This window comes from Lactuca virosa, chromosome 2, assembly GCF_052849685.1.
Source record: "Lactuca virosa cultivar CGN04683 chromosome 2, Lactuca_virosa_CGN04683_v6, whole genome shotgun sequence".
Lineage (NCBI taxonomy): Eukaryota > Viridiplantae > Streptophyta > Magnoliopsida > Asterales > Asteraceae > Lactuca > Lactuca virosa.
In genome coordinates, this window is record NC_136427.1 from 83,440,928 (window position 1) to 83,459,360 (window position 18,433).

The following is an 18,433-nucleotide window of genomic DNA, read 5'->3' on the forward strand; positions in this document are numbered from 1 at the left end:
CCCAGTACAAATCTACAAATCATTTCTTGCGTCAAGGCTCAAAAGTATCTCCGAAAGGAATACCACGCCTTCTTAGCCCACGTGGTAGATAAGAAACAAGAAACGAAGGACATCAAAGACATCCCGGAGGTGTGTAACTTTCCCGACGTGTTCCCAGAAGACCTTCCAGGTGTACCACTTGCACGACAAGTCGAATTCCGAATCGATTTGGTCCCAGGAGCTACCCGCATAGCCAAAGCTCCATACCGTCTCGCACCGGCGGAAATGCAAGAACTGTCTAGTCAACTGAACGAGCTACTGAGCAAAGGGTTTATCAGTCCAAGCTTTTCACCTTGGGGAACACTAGTCCTATTTGTGAAGAAGAAGGATGGATCCTTTCGCATATGCATCGACTATCGAGAGTTAAACAAACTTACCATCAAAAATCGATATCCCCTACCCCGAATCGACAACCTCTTCGACCAACTACAAGGAGCAAGTTACTTTTCAAAAATCGACTTGAGGTCGGGTTACCATCAACTGTGAGTTCAAGAGGATGATATTCCCAAAACAGCTTTCAGAACGCGCTACGGCCATTACGAATTTGTGGTGATGCCCTTTGGACTAACAAATGCACCTGTGGTGTTCATGCACCTAATGAACCGAGTGTGTCGACCCTTCTTAGACAAATTCGTAATCGTATTCATCGACGATATCTTGGTCTATTCACGAAGCGAAGAAGAGCACAACCAGCATCTGCGACTAGTATTGGAGACTCTAAGAACTGATAAGCTTTATGCTAAACTTTCAAAGTGCGAATTTTGGCTCCGAGAAGTCGGATTTCTTGGCCATGTGGTTAGCGAGAAAGGGATTCATGTGGATCCCTCAAAAATTAAGGCGATCGAAAATTGGGCTACACCCACAACATCGACGGAAATCTGACAATTCTTAGGGCTTGCTGGATACTACCGAAGATTCATCCAAAACTTTTCCAAGATCGCTAAACCGCTCACCACCTTGACTCAAAAAGGTGTGATGTTTAAGTGGGATGATAAGCAAGAAACTGTGTTCCAAACGTTGAAACGAGCCCTGTGCAGCGCACCGATCTTGTCTCTCCCAGAAGGGACTGAAGATTTTGTAGTCTACTGCGACGCATCAAACCAGGGGCTTGGGTGTGTGTTAATGCATCGAGGAAAGGTCATTGCCTACGCATTGAGGCAATTAAAAACACACGAGGTCAACTACGCCACGCATGACCTCGAATTGGGAGCAGTAGTATTCGCCCTAAAGATCTGGAGGCACTACCTTTACGGAAGGAACTGTACTGTCTTTACCGATCATAAGAGCCTTCAACACATTCTCAATCAAAAAGAGCTCAACATGCAGCAAAGAAGATGGGTTGAACTGCTGAATGACTACGAGTGCGAGATTCGCTATCATCCGGGCAGGGCCAATGTGGTGGTCGATGCCTTGAGCAGAAAGGAATATTTGGGTCGCCGAGTAAAGTCATTAACGATGACAATCCATTCACACCTGTCCACACAAATTAAGGAGGCTCAGCTGGAGGCCTTGAAACCGGAAAATGTGACGGGTGAGGCATTAAGAGGAATGGATAAAAACCTAGAAGTCAAAGACGACGGAGTTCATTACCTCATGAACCGAATATGAACGCCGAAGTTCGGTAGGTTCGGAGACGTCATCATGAACGAAGCACACAAGAATAGATACTCCATCCACCCAGGTTTAGATAAGACGTATCTGGACCTCAAGAAGTTATACTGGTGGCCGGACATGAAAGCAGAAATTGCTATTTACGTGGGCAAGTGTTTGACTTGCGCCAAGGTCAAGGTAGAATATCAGAAACCCTCAGGACTACTACAACAGTCTAATATACCTGAGTGGAAGTGGGAACGGATAACCATGGACTTCATAACCAAACTACCTAAGACCACAGGTGGACTGGATACCATTTGGGTAATCATCGACAGACTGACCGAGTCACCATACTTTCTACCAATGAAAGAGACCGACAAGATGGAGAAGCTGACCAAGCTGTACATCAAGGAAATCGTGAGATTGCATGTGGTACCAAGGTCCATTATCTCAGACAGGGATAGTCGATTTACCTCGCGATTCTGGCAGTCACTTTAGAAATGCTTGGGGACTAGACTGGACATGAGTACAGCCTATCACCCACAAACCGATGGGCAAAGTGAGAGGACCATTCAGACGCTAGAAGACATGCTTAGGGCGTGTGTGATAGACTTTGGTAAAGCTTGGGATACCCATTTGCCACTTATCGAATTCTCGTACAATAACAGTTATCACACTAGCACCAAGGTTGGACCATTTGAAGTCCTCTATGGCCGCAAGTGCAGGTCACCACTGTGTTGGGCTGAAGTGGGCGACACGCAACTAGCTAAGGGACAAGTCCCTAATAGCACCCTCACTGGTCCAGAGATAATAAGAGAAACTACAGAGAAGATTGTTAAAATCCGAGAACGATTAAAAGCTTCTAGAGACAGACATTGGAATTCCAGGTTGGGGATCGTGTGCTATTAAAGGACTCACCCTGGAAGGGTTTAATACGTTTCGGTAAACGAGGAAAACTGAACCCTAGATACATCGGGCCATTCGAAATCCTCACTAGGATTGGCCCGGTAGCTTACAAGCTTCGGCTACCACAGGAACTTAATAACGTACATCCTACTTTCCACGTATCTAACTTAAAGAAATGTCTATCTGACGAGACACTTGTGATACCACTCGACGAAATTAAAATCAACGAGAGTCTCCACTTCGTGGAAGAACCGGTAGAAATCATGGATCGGAAGATCAAAAGAACAAAGTAAAGTCGTATTCCCATTGTGAAGGTCCGATGGAACGCTAAACGAGGACTCGAATTCACCTGGGAACGCGAGGATCAGATAAAACAAAAGTATCCGCATCTCTTCCCAAATTCTTGAAGTCCCAGGCAAAACGTTAATTTCGGGACGAAATTCCTTCTAACGGGGGGATGATGTGACAACCGTCAATTTCCGGTCAAGTCAAAGTCAAATAAAGTCAACGGTTCAAACAGGTCAACTCATCTAACCCTAGTATATTAGGGTTCACAATATATTAGCTACTGTACAACTAGCTATTCTAATAAGAAGTTATCACTTGGAAGGTTTGTTTGATTGAAATTCTAAACCCTAAACGGGATAAGTGAGGAAACAAAACGATATTGCATACCCTTCGGGGGTTGTAAGACTCTTAAACATGGCTTAACAGGGTTTACGAACCTTGAGTTGCAAAGCTAAACACTCAAAAAGGTCACAAACAAAGTCTCTTTCAATCTCTCTTTATCAATCTCACTCTCTCCCAAATCTCTCCCAAATCTCTCTGAAAATCTCTTCGAACTTTTTATAGTCATTTGGGGCATCCCGACACTTAACATGGTCAAAAACCACTTAAAACGGGGAAATTATTAGTAAAATAGCCTTAAGGAACCGAAACCTTCCCTTAAGGGGTGAAGCCTCTCGGACCCGAAACCTCTTGGAACCGAACTGCTATGGACCGAACTGCTGAGGACCGAACCCGAACCTTCCTTTCGGCCCATTTCTCCTTTGGGCTATTTTTCTTCTACTCGGCTTCGGGCCATTTCGCTCCCATCCACCTTCGGTCCATGGCAGAAGGGACCGAACCTTCGGCCCCTATCCGAGCAACTTCATAGTGTGCACGTTAACTTTGAATAACCACTTCTTTCAAATTGACTTAATGTCGATTACCATTAGGAGTTTTGATGTGATCATCAACATGGACTTGTTAAGCCCTCACCATTCCGATATTATGTGCTACGAGAAGGCCGTTCGCCTTCACCTATCCAACAATGAAACCCTGGTTATATACGGCGACAAACCCGATACGAACCTTCGCCTCATCTCATGTATCAAGGCACAAAAGTGTTTGCACAAAAAGAACTATGCCTTCTTAGCCCACGTGGTTGATAAAAAGAAGGAAGAAAAGAGAATTAAGGACATCCCGTAGGTATCTGATTTTCCCGACGTGTTTCCTGAAGACCTCCCAGGAATACCCCCCAAACGACAAGTTGAATTTAGAATCGACTTGATACCCGAAGCCACACCAATCGCAAAATCGCCATATAGATTAGCTTCTGACGAAATGCAAGAACTCTCCAGTCAGTTAAGTGAACTACTGGATAAGGGATTCATAAGGCCAAGTTTGTCGCCCTGGGGAGCTCCAGTCTTATTTGTCAAAAAGAAGGATGGGTTGTTTCACATGTGCATCGATTACCGCGAACTCGACAAGCTTACCGTCAAAAACCAATACCCTCTTCCTCGGATCGAAGACCTATTAGACCAAATCCAAGGCACAAGTTACTTTTCAAAAATAGATTTAAGATTTGGGTACCACCAACTATGGGTCCAAGAAGAAGATATTCCCAAGACCGCCTTCTGAACTCGCTACGGGAATTATGAATTTGTGGTAATGCCCTTCAGTTTAAAAAACGCACTTGCGGAATTTATGGACCTCATGAACCGAGTCTGCCGACCCTACCTTGACAACTTCGTGATAGTATTTATCGATGATATACTGGTTTATTCACGAAGTAAAGTATTTATCGATGATATACTGGTTTATTCACGAAGTAAAGAGGAACATAGTCAACATATGCATCAAGTTTTGGAAACACTAAGGGTGGAGAAGCTGTACGCAAAGTTCTCCAAGTGCAAGTTCTAGATTGCCAGGGTAGATTTTATGGGTCACGTGGTCAGTGAGGAGGGAATACATGTGGACCCCTCCAAAGTTAAAGCAATCGAAGGATGGGCAACTCTAAGAACCCTTACGGAGATCAGGCAATTCTTCGGCCTCGTTGCTTACTACAGGAGGTTCATACAAAATTTCTCAATGATCGCCGAGCCACTCACCGCCCTAACTCAAAAAGGGTGTAGCCTTCACCTGGGAGAGAAACCAAGAGGTTGCCTTCCAAACTTTGAAACAGGATCTCTGTAACGCCCGATATTGTCTCTCCCCAAAGGAACTGAAGGCTTCATGGTGTATCGTGACGCTTCCAATCAAGGATTAGGTTGTGTGCTCATGCAGCGAGGTAAGGTCATAGCCTATGCATCAAGACAACTAAAGAGCCACGACGTGAACTACACCATGCATGACTTGGAATTGGGAGCAGTCATGTTTGCACCAAAAATCTGGAGGCATTACCTGTATGGTACAAAGTGCACCATTTTCACGGATCACAAAAGCCTCGAGCACATTCTAAACCAGAAGGAACTCAATATGAGGCAACGATGATGGATTGAGTTGCTGAACGATTACGAGTGCACGATCCGTTACCATCCGGGCAAAGCCAATGTGGTAGCACATGCCCTAAGCCAGAAAGTATACTCTGATCGCAGAGTAAGAACACTAACAATGACCATCCATTCCCACTTTTCATCGCAAATCAAAGAGGCTCAACCGGAAGCCTTGAAATCAGAAAACATCACCAACAAAGCCTTGCATGGGATGGACAAGAACCTCATAATCAAAGATGACGGAGCCTACTACCTCATGGACTGAATCTGGACCCTAAAGTTCGGTGGGTTCAGAGACGTGGTTATGAATGAAGCCCACAAAATAAAGTACTCCGTCCATCCAGGTTCCGACAAAATGTACCAATATCTCAGAAAACTTTATTGGTGGCCAAACATGAAGGCCGAAATCGCTGCATACGTGAACAAATGCTTGACTTGCGCTAAAGTCAAGGTGGAATACCAGAAGCCCTCAGGTCTACTACAACAACCAAAAATACCCGAGTGGAAGTGGGAACGGATAACAATGGATTTCATAACCAAGTTACCCAAGACAGCGGGCGGACTTGACACTATTTGTCACAACTAGCATTTTCAGATAGGAAATTCTATCAATGTATGGGCAACTCTTGATGTATCTTGTAACTCTAAGATTCATCTTATACATGTTATTCAATTCAACAACCAGTATTCAGATCAAAACTCACTCGTGAAGCCCTAAATCTAATTCAATGCATAACATACACTCAACTTTGGGTTTATAACCCTAATATCCCGGTTCAAATTCTTATTGGACCAGGATCCTCTTATTAGGCCTAATGGGCCAATAAACCCTCCATTTGATTATTTTGGGTGAAGAATCCTCATTTGGACCCTAGTTGGACAGACCTTCACTAAGTATTTGTTTTTGGGCCAAAGATCATTCATCGTGTCCATATGGGTTTATATGGGCCGAAAACCCATTTCTCCTATCATTTTGGGCCGTAAACACTCATGAGGGCCCAAGGGGCCGAAAAATATGGATTGGGCCGAAGCATTTTTGGTTACTAAATACCCATTCCAAGCCTAATACATCTTCTCCTTTCAATCCCTCTACCTTCTCGGTTTAAAAAAAATGTATATATGTGATTTATTTAAGGCTTGACACCTCACTAATATCCCCCACATAACTATGCATAATACACATCATTTATCTAGACAATCTCATACTTCTATACAACATCTTTTCTCACTTCTCCCTTCCTCTTCTTATTCTCGGTCCACTCTCCACCCTCCACTCTCCATTCAAACTTCAAGCACACAAAAATTCTCTCTAAACTCTCAAGAAATTATAACTTTTCCTCCAAGAAATCGTGTGTGCTTGTGTGTGATTCCAAGGATACTTCATCAAAATCCATTCATTTTTGGTAAGCTACTTCCACTCAAGAAGTTGAACTTCATATTTATGTTAAACTCATTACTCTTAATCACTCCATTTCATGATCCATGCTTCTTAGAACTCCATAAGTTCGAAGATCTCATCAAAGGAGCTTGCTTGGTCGAAAACACCTCCCTGCCTTCTCCAAAAACCGAATCCATCAACCGATGTGAGTTCATACCCCTTGTTTTCGGTTTTTACTATGATTTTGGGGGAGGATACACGTTGCTTTTGTGATAGATCTATGTGTTTATGCATGTATATGTGCGTTTCATCTTATATGTTGCCATTATGCTATGAAAATTTGTTGAAACATCATAAAAACTCAAAATACCCACTAAATTTGGTGATGTTTACAAACAAAATCACTGTATGCAACTTACTATGAAGATGAAAGGCTCAAACATGTTAAGGTACACTAGAAAACTTTTAGGAATAAATTCCTTAAATATCGATTAGATTCAAAACAAGGTATAAAAGAAGAAAACAATAATGATCCAAACTGTGCTTAATGATTAAAGGTCACACCTCAGAAGAGCTCGGAAAAGAACTTCTATTGTAGAGGAGTGATTAGTGTTACATAATGATTATCAAAAAGCGTTCTAAATATGATGCATGCATGCACCTTAAATACTCTAACCCTAATAATAAATACCGGTTGGACAGACCCAATACCAGGTTACAAATTATACACGTAACAGCCCAATAAGATGCAACACTATACCCAAGAATCTCCCCTTTGCGTCAATTGAGGCGAGTGATGCTTCACTACTGAGTCTTCTTGATTGTCATGAAGAGATTGGGAATTACAACAAGTAAAGTGCTACGAAAGGTGATATACCACCGGATGATGTCATTTTAGTTCTTCTTTGCGGCAGCATCATTTAGCTTACACTTGTTAATGATCTCCAAAATGTGTTCTAAACAGGAAGTGGAGAACAAGTGTTTGTCGGGTAAAGCAAAAAGGCATTTCTGGAAGGCCCCATGGACATATGTACCCTGCTGGAACATCATAGTCCAGTGTTCTGTATCTATTTTACCCATTCGCATCTTCTTGATGTGGCTTGCTCTCCCAATTGGATTGACGGAAGGCTTTCGTTTTAGAGCAGAGGCGATTTCCTGGTTAAGCTTCGCTACTTCATAAATATATGAAACCAACATTCGCTTTAGGTGAGCCAGAATGGGTTCATATTTTTGTTCTTTAGTAAGTAAGAAGTTGAGCAATAGAATCCAATCATGGGGATTAAGATTGGGCAGATCAGCAAGAGTAAATTCGTGCATAACATTTTCTAAACCCCTTGTTACCTTGAACCTCACATTTACAAAACTTCTTGTATCGATTGGCCCGGTAACTTTGACTGTAGTTATCTTCTGAGCACTCCAGGTCAGATACTGTGGTTTTTCATGAGTGAGATAGAAGTCAATTAAGGCTTTATCCACTTTCACATATGGAGAGGGAACAATGTCAATGGAATCAAAGCAGTGAAAGATGAAGGCTCTTCGGGTTATAGGCATATCAAATTGTGAATCCTTCGTGTTTTCCAGATCAAAGGAAATAAATGGCTCCAACCAGTAAACACTTTGAAATAAATGGCTCGAACTAATTTCTCCAAAGTCCACAATGGAAAGAGTGTTTTTATACTTTCCAAAGTCTCGTCAGCCTCTTTCTCCTTACGTTCCCTTTTCTATGCTTCCTTCGCAATACAAGTATTTTCGTCCAGCTCACGATCACGATTCTTTCGTTGCAGTTTAATAACCTCATCTTCTTTTTCTTCTTCATCATCACCCATTGGCTCTTTACCTTTCGAACCTGAAGCTTCATTACCCTTCGTTTCGTTTGTGGGTTTCGGTTTTCCCCAGTGGCTTGATTCTTTTGTGGTTCTCCCCTTGTTTCGGAGGGACACTTGCCTCTGAAACACCCACTAGTCTGTTGAGTAAAGCAATTGCAGGATGAAGCTTGTCCTCCAGGTGTCTACGAAATGTAAGGGTGAGAATAGTGTCATGCTCATCAAGGACGGTTTGGAGCAGTGCATTGACGTCAGCCACACAGCTTTTAACAACAGCATGTTTAGATTTGAGCTCGTCTATATCCTTGTTCGCATGTTTAAGCTTGACAGATTGAGCATTGAGTTGAGTTGTTCGAAGGGAAAGTTCATCCATGACCTTACTTTCAAGGGCCAAATCATCTTGAAGCTTTTCAAGTCTGGAAGAGATAGAGGTGTGAAGCTCGGTTTTGTCTTTGTGAAGACCAGAACGAACCTTTTCAAGATTCTCTTTTTCAGCTCGAAGTGAAGTGTTGAGCTTCTTGATTGCTGTAGTGGCTTTAGAAACATTATTCTCAGCAACATTCTGAAGAGTTTACATAAGGGCATGAGAATCTGAAATTAGTTTTTCGACTTTTTCGGTCTCTTGTTGACATGTTAGTGTGGAGTCTTCGACAGCTTTGTTGGATTTTTCTAGGTTGGCAGCATGCTCTTTCACAAGAATATCGAGCATACCCTTAACAACTGCTTCAGATTAGGCTTGGCTTGAGGAGGCTGTGCAGGAAGCGAGAATAGAATCCATCTTTTCGTTTAGAGCTTTGAGATGCCTCGGAGTGACATGAGCATCATCATCGCTATCCTCTTCGACTGTGAATGGACAATAATGGAAGGTGTAGAAATCCAGTCCATCTTCAACGAGAGGGGTGTCGGAGACATTGTGAGTTTGAGGAGAAATGGGAGCTATGGTAGAAGTAGTAGCAAAGCCTGAAGTCTTTTCCCCCGCATCAGATGCGTTGACATGGACAGGAGGTTCGTATGTAGTGGTGGTGGTGGTTTTAGTGAAAAGAGGTAGTGGTAAGGGAATAGAGGTTGGTGGTGGAGTAGAAACAGGAGGTGGGCAAGGTGCGATTGTGATAGGACTAGTGGCGGAAGTAGGAGATGGTTGAGGAGATGGAATATTGAAGTTTACCTCTTGTTCATTCCGGTTGGTATGATCTTCAGATTCACTTTCGGATGAAGATGAGGATGAGGATGATGATGATGATGATGGGATGCGTACCATACGAACTGGCGTCTGCACTCGCCTTCATTTTGGTGAGGAGGGACCAGGCCTAGAGGATTCGCCTTTGGTCTTTCGCTTTTTGGGAGTTGGAGCTAGGGCAGAAGGACCCTCTTTTAGGTTTTTTGGTTTGCCCCATTTCTTGACCTTATCAGCATTATCAAGAGTTTTCTGCATCTCAGGAGTGATTATTCGTGTTCCTGAGACTGGAAGCTTCTTGTACTCCGTTATAATCTTGCTTGCCCCAGACACACATTTGTACATGGATTCGGGAATTGAACCGACAAAGGAAAACTTTGATGTGTCGGCGATGATGACCTTGGTAGTATGGAATGTGGCAATAGATGACATCAGAGAATCTGGCATCATAGGAATGTTGAGCTTCTCAATCGCCCTTTGCACCACAATGTCCAAAATCGAGCATATGGAGATATCACTGTGTCGAGAAGTGGAGTCCGTGCTTTGCACCAGTTGAGCCCATAAAATGGAATCATAATCCTGGTTGATCCCATGGTAGAGGCCATAAAGGATCATCATGAATAACTTGTTGGCACAATCGGAACCAGTTACTCTTTCAGAGAAAGCCTTGAAGAGAAGAGTAAAAAGACCATTCTATTGAAGAGGAAGGTTGGATTTCATAAACTTGGTGATGGAGGTGATGAGATCTGTGTATCCCATCTGAAAGAACATCTCAATGATTTAAGCAGTGGAGATCGAATCTGGGTTCACCATTGAATCGACAAAGGTAAGCCCTAGAAGAGAGCAAAACCTAGCCTTCGTGATGGAGGTTTTCTTCTCAAAGAATTCAAATGAAATTCGTTCTTCCTCCTTGATGTTGGATGTTGTAGAGTAGGCTTTGGACAGGAGGGACATTGGAACACATTCGACATTTGTTAGGGCAGAGACCAGAGGTGAGTACTTCAGACACTCGACGATTGGTAGCATGAAGGGGTCGTACTTGAATGGAGCCAAGTCAAGAATCAAGTTTTGATTCTGTTTGATAGTGAGAAGAGATGACTGAGCGGACTATTCTTGAACTGATGAAGAGTCAGCCATTGTTGCAGGTCGTAAAGAAGATGAACAGTTGAGAGAGAAATCGCCTTTAGGGTTCTTGAGAATTTTTGGAAGCGGTAAGATTAAAGTGCTGAATCGAAAACCCTTTATACGTTGACCTATGAGAGAGAAAAACAAAAAGATGATTGCGTACTTTCCTCTGAAACGGTGCCTGAAAAAGCGTGATTTGACAACTATACACCCTAAAAAGGTGTCAGGCGGCGTGATGAGTGAAACGTTTCAAATTTCACGCGCCTTATTTCGAAATCTTATCCATTTGACCTCCTCATCATTATTTTCCCCCAACGTTTCAGTTTCTATTTTTCATTTAAATAAGCATTCCTCCTTTCGCCTTTTTAAAACCAATATCACCAGTGCATATAAAAGCGAATCTACGAAACCGATAAATGCCATAAGTACCCAGAAATAGACTTTTGAAAAATCATAAAGATCTTCAAGCAAGAGTGTGCCAAAGATAAGGAAATAAATCAAATTATATTTGTGGGATTTTAGTGATGTCATATAAGACACGAAACTGAGGATCACGGGCACGAATCTCTTCCTTCAAAGTCAAGAGAGACTAAGATATGTCTGTGAGGTGTCTCATTGACTTACGATCAATTGTTTGTTAAGAAACATTGAAAGGCATCTTTTAGTTTAGGCTTGAAGGGTGGCTTTCGCTTCAATCTAAATAACGAAACTTGAAATAAGTATGAAAATTGGATGAAGTACTCGTGTGACCAGTGTAGTAAGTTGAACGAGTAGGTTTGGAATTATTTTAGTGACTTGGTGAATTTTTAGAAATCTCAAAACAAAAATAAACTGGATCTTATTGGTAGAAGAGTCTTGGATTTATAACACTTCATTAAGATCTCGCAAAAGAAAAAGAGATTCCTTGGTACATACCACGAAAGTGGTTTTCGTTAATTCCATGGTGAAAGTCTAGACCATTTAATTGTTCACCATCAATTCGTGAAATGTAATGGATTTTGAGTTTCACTTAGTTTGTGGTTAACGAAACTAAGATCCTTAACACAGATGTTGTGTAACCATAAACCTCAGTGGTAAATGCTGAGAGTTCAAGGGTTATGTTAATGAAAGCGAAAGTGATGGAGAAGTGGTTGAGGTGGCTTAAAGAGAAACGAAAGTACCTCTGCTATGTAAATGTGACCAAGCAGACAACTCTTAACTCAATGTGAGAAGAGTAAGGTAGCTCATGACTGAAGTGAATGTAGCAGCCTGATTGGGAAGAAACGATTTGTATATATCGAATCGGTAAGGCTTCACATAAAGTCGTTGAGGCTTTGGACAACATGTTGCAACATGCTTCTAGGGATACTTAGCTAGTATATACATAAAGAAAATTATACCTTCCCCATTACATGAATTGAGAATAACAACGAATGTGTACCTTCATGAACTTCTCAATTATCGAATATTTTTGGCGTTTTAGAATTTGTGAAAAGAAAATAAAATTAAAATTAAACAAAAAGAAAAATATTTTTTGATTTTAGATTTTCTGAGAAAGAATTAAAAACAGAAAGAAAAATATTTTTGGATTTCAAAATAAGAAATAAGGCATGATATACAAAAGGATACATAGAATTCCAATCCACAAGGAAAGAAAACGAGAGTTCGCCTTTTAAAAAAATGATGAAGCGAAATGGATCGAGCGTTTGTGTTAGTTCGTTTCTCGAAAAAATCAGAGACGAAATAGAGCGAGCGTTCACCTTAATTTCCTTGACAAAAGCTTACAAAGCGAAAGCGAAGGTGATACTTATGGAAGTGTGTTTGGAACTGATTTAGCTTTCATCATTCCTAGACCTTGAAGTCTTTTATTAAATGTTGCTTCAGGAAAGGCTTTCGTGAATATGTCAGCTAATTGATTAGCGGATCGAACAAAATGTATCTCGACGTTGCCATCTTCCACATGATCCTTGCTAAAATAATACCTCAGTGCTATGTGTTTTGTCTTTGAGAGTTACATTGGGTTGTGACAGATGCGAATTGCAATTTCAGAGTCACAGTATAGTGGGATTCACTTCATGTTCAGGCCATAGTCCCATAGTTGACTTTGAGTCCATATGATCTGTGAAGTGCAAGATGCAGAAGCTATATATTCAGCTTCAGCTATTGACAAAGCAACGCATGTTTGTTTCTTGGATTGCCAGCTGACAAGTTTGCCATATAGAAATTGGCATCCTCCAGTTGTACTCTTTCTATCTAAACCACATCCTCCAAGATCAGCATCCGAAAATTCTTGTATGAAAAAAACTGATTTCGCAGGATACCATATGCCAAGTGACGAGGTTCGTTTCAGGTATCTGAAGATATTCTTGACTGCCGCCATATGAGGTTCGTGTGGATTTGCTTGGAACCTAGCACAATAACAAATGGAAAACTTAATATCTGGTCTACTAGCTGTTAGATACATCAATGATCCTATCATTTGGCGATAGAGAGTCATATCAACAGCTGGTATTTCTAGAGATGGTGTCAGTTTCGTTCTGAATGCCATTGGAACCTTTACTTTTGAGTCTCCTATCATACCAAACTTCGCCAGCAAGGTCTTCGTGTATGCTTCCTGATTTATGAAAATACGTTCTGGTCCCTGTCTTATATTCAGTCCAAGAAAAAAGTTAACTGGACCCATGAAGCTCATCTCAAATTTAGTCTCCATCAACTTTCGGAATTCAGCTTTTAAGCTAGGATTCGTAGAACCGAAGATGATGTCATCAACATAAATTTAGACGATCATCAAGTGGTCACCCTCTTTCTTGCGAAAGAAGGTTGGGTCAACCGATCCTTATTAAAATTTAGACATTTTGAGGAAGTGAGTAAGCGTTTCATACCAGGCTCTTGGAGCTTGCTTCAGACCATAGACTGCCTTGTCTAAAATGTAGTAGTGATCGGGATACTTCTCATTCATGAAACCCGGCGGTTGTTCCACGTATACAGTCTCTTGTAACTCTCCATTCAAAAAGGCACACTTAACATCCATTTGAAATCCTTCGAAGTTCTTGTGTGATGCGTATGCCAAGAAGATGCGAACAGATTCCAACCTTGCAACAGGTATGAAGGTTTCTTCATAGTCGATGCCTTCTTCCTGATAATACCCCTTTACAATGAGTCTTACTTTATTCCTTGTCACATTGCCTTCTTTTTCCATCTTGTTGCGAAACACCCATTTCAGACCAACCACAGATGTATCCTGTGGAGTGGGAATCAATCTCCAAACCCTATTTCTTTCAAACTCATTGAGCTCATCTTGCATAACTTGCACCGAATCAGAGTGATCGAGAGCAGCATTGATAGTTTTGGGTTCTATCTTGGAGATAAATGAATTAAACATGTTGTATTCCACTTGAGAGAATAAAGCAGTCTGTTTCGCTTTCAGCTGAGATCTTGTAAGAACTCCCTTAGAAGATTCACCAATTACTTGTGCTTTCGGATGATCTCTGCTCCATTTCGTTAACGGAGGGTAATTTGGATCATATGAGGGATCTAGTTCAGCATGTACTTCTTCGAATACTCATTGAAAATCTGAATCATCATTCGCATCCTTATTCTCCCCCTCGAATGATGAATCTGTTTCTATATCAGGTTGTGAATCCTCCCCCTCAACTAGACTTTCGTGGGTCATACTTGGAGAAAAGTTATCCCCTAGAGAGGTGAATTAGGTTTGGAAGATGAAGACGAACCCACCCCCTGCAAAGGCGTGCTTTCTTGTGGTTGTTCGTTCGGACTATGAGGTTCGCTTTCCATTTCTTTTTCAGCATCATCAATGATTTTCTTCAATTCATCCTCTTTGTTGTCCGCTGCTTTGGCTTCAGAAGAAATAGCCTTCTATGGCTCATCAAATAGGAGCATGAGTTCTTCGTAGAGATTGGAAAGTGGGATTGTTGAAGGATTTGGTGTAGGAAAGATCTCTTGCACTTGATTGTCATTTTCTTGATTCTTTTTCATGTAAGAGTCATCAAACGAAACATAGTAGGTCTCTTCAATATTCTTAGATTGTTTGTTTAGAACCCTATATGCTTTTGAAGTGAGCGAATATCCCAGAAATATACCTTCATCAGCTTTCACATCAAATTTGTTCCTTTGTTCTTTTGAATTAAAAATGAAACACCTGGAACCAAAAACATGGAAAACCTTAACGTTAGGTTTTCCTTTATTCTGAATTTCATAGGGATTGATAGAAAAACGTTTATTGAGAATGGATATGTTTTGGGTAAAGCAAGTTGTTGCAATGGCGTTCGTCCAAAAATAGAGAGGCAGATGCGCGAATGAAAGCATAGTTCTTGCAGCTTCACACAGTGAACGATTTCGCCTTTCAACGACCCCGTTTTGTTGTGGAGTATACGGAGCATAAAATTTATGCGAAACTCCTTTTTCGGTAAGAAACTCATCAAACGCTTGGTTCTTGAATTCCAAACAATTGTTGCCACAAACATTGCAAACCAGCTTTCGTAGTTATAGCTCAATCTGCTTTATGAAATCCTTGAGCTATGAAGTGGCTTCTGATTTCTGTTTAAGAAAGAACACCCAAGTGAAACGAGAAAAATCTTCTACAATTACGAGAATACTTGATACCCCCAAGACTTTCGATTGCAGATGGGCCACAAACATCGATGTGTAGAAGTTCGAGTGGCTCAGTGACTTTCGTGTTCACTATAATTAGAACACTTTTCCTACTTTGTTTCCTTATTTCGCAGGCAGCACAAAGATGATCCTTATCGTATTTGAGAAGTGGAAGCCCTCGTAGATTATCACCCAAAACAAGTTTTGTTGATGTCCTTGAAGTTAAGATGTAAAAGTCTTCGATGCCAAAGCCAATTATCATCCGTTTGAGCTTTTGTTAGTAGACATATGGCAGGTTTTCCTCGTACATGATTGATGTTCAATGGATACATCTCGCCCTTGCATTTTGACTTGAGAAGAACAACTTTCGTTTTCTTTTCTATAATCTCTGATCCTTCGTCATCAAAGGAGACTTTCAGCTCAGTTCCCACTACCAACTGCGAAACACTGATAAGATTGTGTTGTAATCCTTGAACATAGGCTACTTTGCGAATTGAAAATTCTCCATTTGTTATCATCCCATAGCCTTTGATTTCTCCCATAGAATTGTTTCCAAACTTTACTATACCTCCATATTTCAGCTCTCTATATTCTCTAAGTTCGTCCTTTCTCCTTGTCATGTGACGCGAACAACCGTTATCGATATACTATTCATTGTCGAACTGTTCGTCACAAATTACTTGCAAAAGTTAAGAAAATTTAGGAACCCAAAGATGTGTTGGGTCCTCGTGAGCCTTTTACAGATACAGAATAACCAATAGAAAGATCAACCATATAAGTTCGTTTTATTAGGGTGGTGTTATCTTTCTTTCTTATTGTGAAAACTTTAATCCTTTTATATTTTGTATTCGTTTCTTTTCCACAACAAAGAGTAGTTTTCTTTTCTGAGACGATCTTCGCTTTTCCTTTGATATCGTGCGAAGATGCGGAAGGATGTGAAACTCTTGGTTTGGGTGCAAAGACCGACTTTGAAGAGGATATTGGAGGAAATACTTGATGATTATTTGAATTCTTTGAATATGAAGAGTGGTTTCGGACACAGGATCTAGATTTAGAGAAATTGGGCTTTTGAAAAGTTCGCTGAGAATTCTGAGTCGTTCGTTGCGAGAAGCTTTGTCGTTTCGCATTTTTATTTATTGGTTTTTCTTGGCAAATGAAATTAGGATTCCTTGACTGCCAAAATGTTTTTCGTTCTTGCATAATCTTGTTATATCTCTTATTTCGTTGATGCTTCTGAGCAGCAAAATATTCTGAAGATTTATGAACGTTAGCTTTCGCTCTCTACTTTAGTACTGGAGTTTCGTTTTTAAGTGAAGACGAATCACTAGAAGCCTCCTTTGTTCAACTTGAGATTCCTTTTTCGTGGCTGGATTTAACCTTATTCAAGGGTTCTGCTACGTATCTCCCTTTAACTCTCTACGAAGTTCGTTCCGACAGACCTTTCGCTTCGTCTGCATTATCAATCGGAGCTGACCAAAAGAACTCATCACATCCATCAGCATTATCTTCATCTACCAAGGATGTTAGTTCTGCTGTTTGGTTCTTAGTAATGCTTGTGGTTGCATAAACTTGATTTGGTATTGTGTGTACCTTTTGATAAACAATTGCTTTTTCTTGTAAAATTTTGGACTTATTTTCTGACAATCTTGCGAACTCCACTGAGTTTTCAGAGGTAAGGACTTTCGTAGATTCAGGTTCGGTTTTAACAAACTCCAAACAATCAACCTCATCCTCTACAAATATTTTGCTCATATCACTGTCCTCATCAAATTAATATGTACTTTCATTATTGATTTTGTTTTCTGAACTTAACTTGGAACTCAATGAGTAAAATTTCTATACTGTTTCGGTTTTGATTTTCAACCTATCGTTTTCATCAAGCAATTATATCAACATGTCCTTGTAGTCTTTGGACTTAATAAAAGATTCAATTTTGTCCCGACCAATTCTATAAGCATCAGAGGTTTCGTCTGAAGAGACAATGGATTCGCATTTGTAACAATCAACATCAATCTCGTCTTCCTTTAATTCAAGGAAGGGCAAGATCATTTTATGAATCTTTTCACCAATTTCACAATCTAAATGCAACTGAGTAATATTAGAATAAAGTCGTTTTGCAATCAAACAAAAAATATTTTGTTGTTTTAAAAGCGTTAATTTGTCTCGCTGAAAATAAATAGATTAATCCTTACACCTAGACAACTCAGACTCTATCTTCTCAATCCACATCCTTTGCTCCTCACTCTTTGACGAAATCCTGCTGATTTGATCGATTATGTTAGAATTTTTCAGACGAGTTTGTTTTAAACTATCACTTATGCTTGAAAAAGTGAATTTTAGTTCATTTAATTAGGTTTCATAGTTAGATACAGGTACATTTAGAGACTCAATAATGGAGTTTAGCTTTTTGATCAATTGATCACACTCGTTGATTTGCTCGAAGACTGGTTTCGTAGCAAAACATCGGTCACTCCTTTCCTATTCGCTTCCCCATATCCACTATTTGTTTTATAGCCCCTCATCAGTGACATGTCATTAGTCACCATAAAGCATTTCCCATCAGCCTATGAACCTTCTTCTTTTGAATCGAAGCTCTTTCCATGAGTGGGCCTTCAAACTTCTTCGTCCTATGAGTCAGTGGACCACACATCTACCCTTCCAAACTCGTCATCTGCATCATTTCCCTACACAATCAAAGCAAGCATACTATTATCAGTTTTCTTTTTCTGCTTGATCTCCTCAAGCTTTCGCAAATGAAACGCCTCATCGTCTTCTCCTTCTTTTCTCTCTTTTAGCCTGCGTAGCATGCATTCTTTGGACAAATGATTCTTACCGTAACAGTAGTTGCAATCGTAGCCAGAATCCCCTGCAAACTTCTTTTCTTTCTTATCTTCTTCCTTCAAAAAGTTGTTTGCTTTATCTTCTTTCCTCTTTTCTGAAGTGTAACTTCCCTGCCAGTTTCGGTTTTTGTTGGACGTAAACTTCTTCTTTGCAAATCGCTTGGGATTGGACACCATCAATGCGAACTCTTCACTTGTAAGTTCACAAT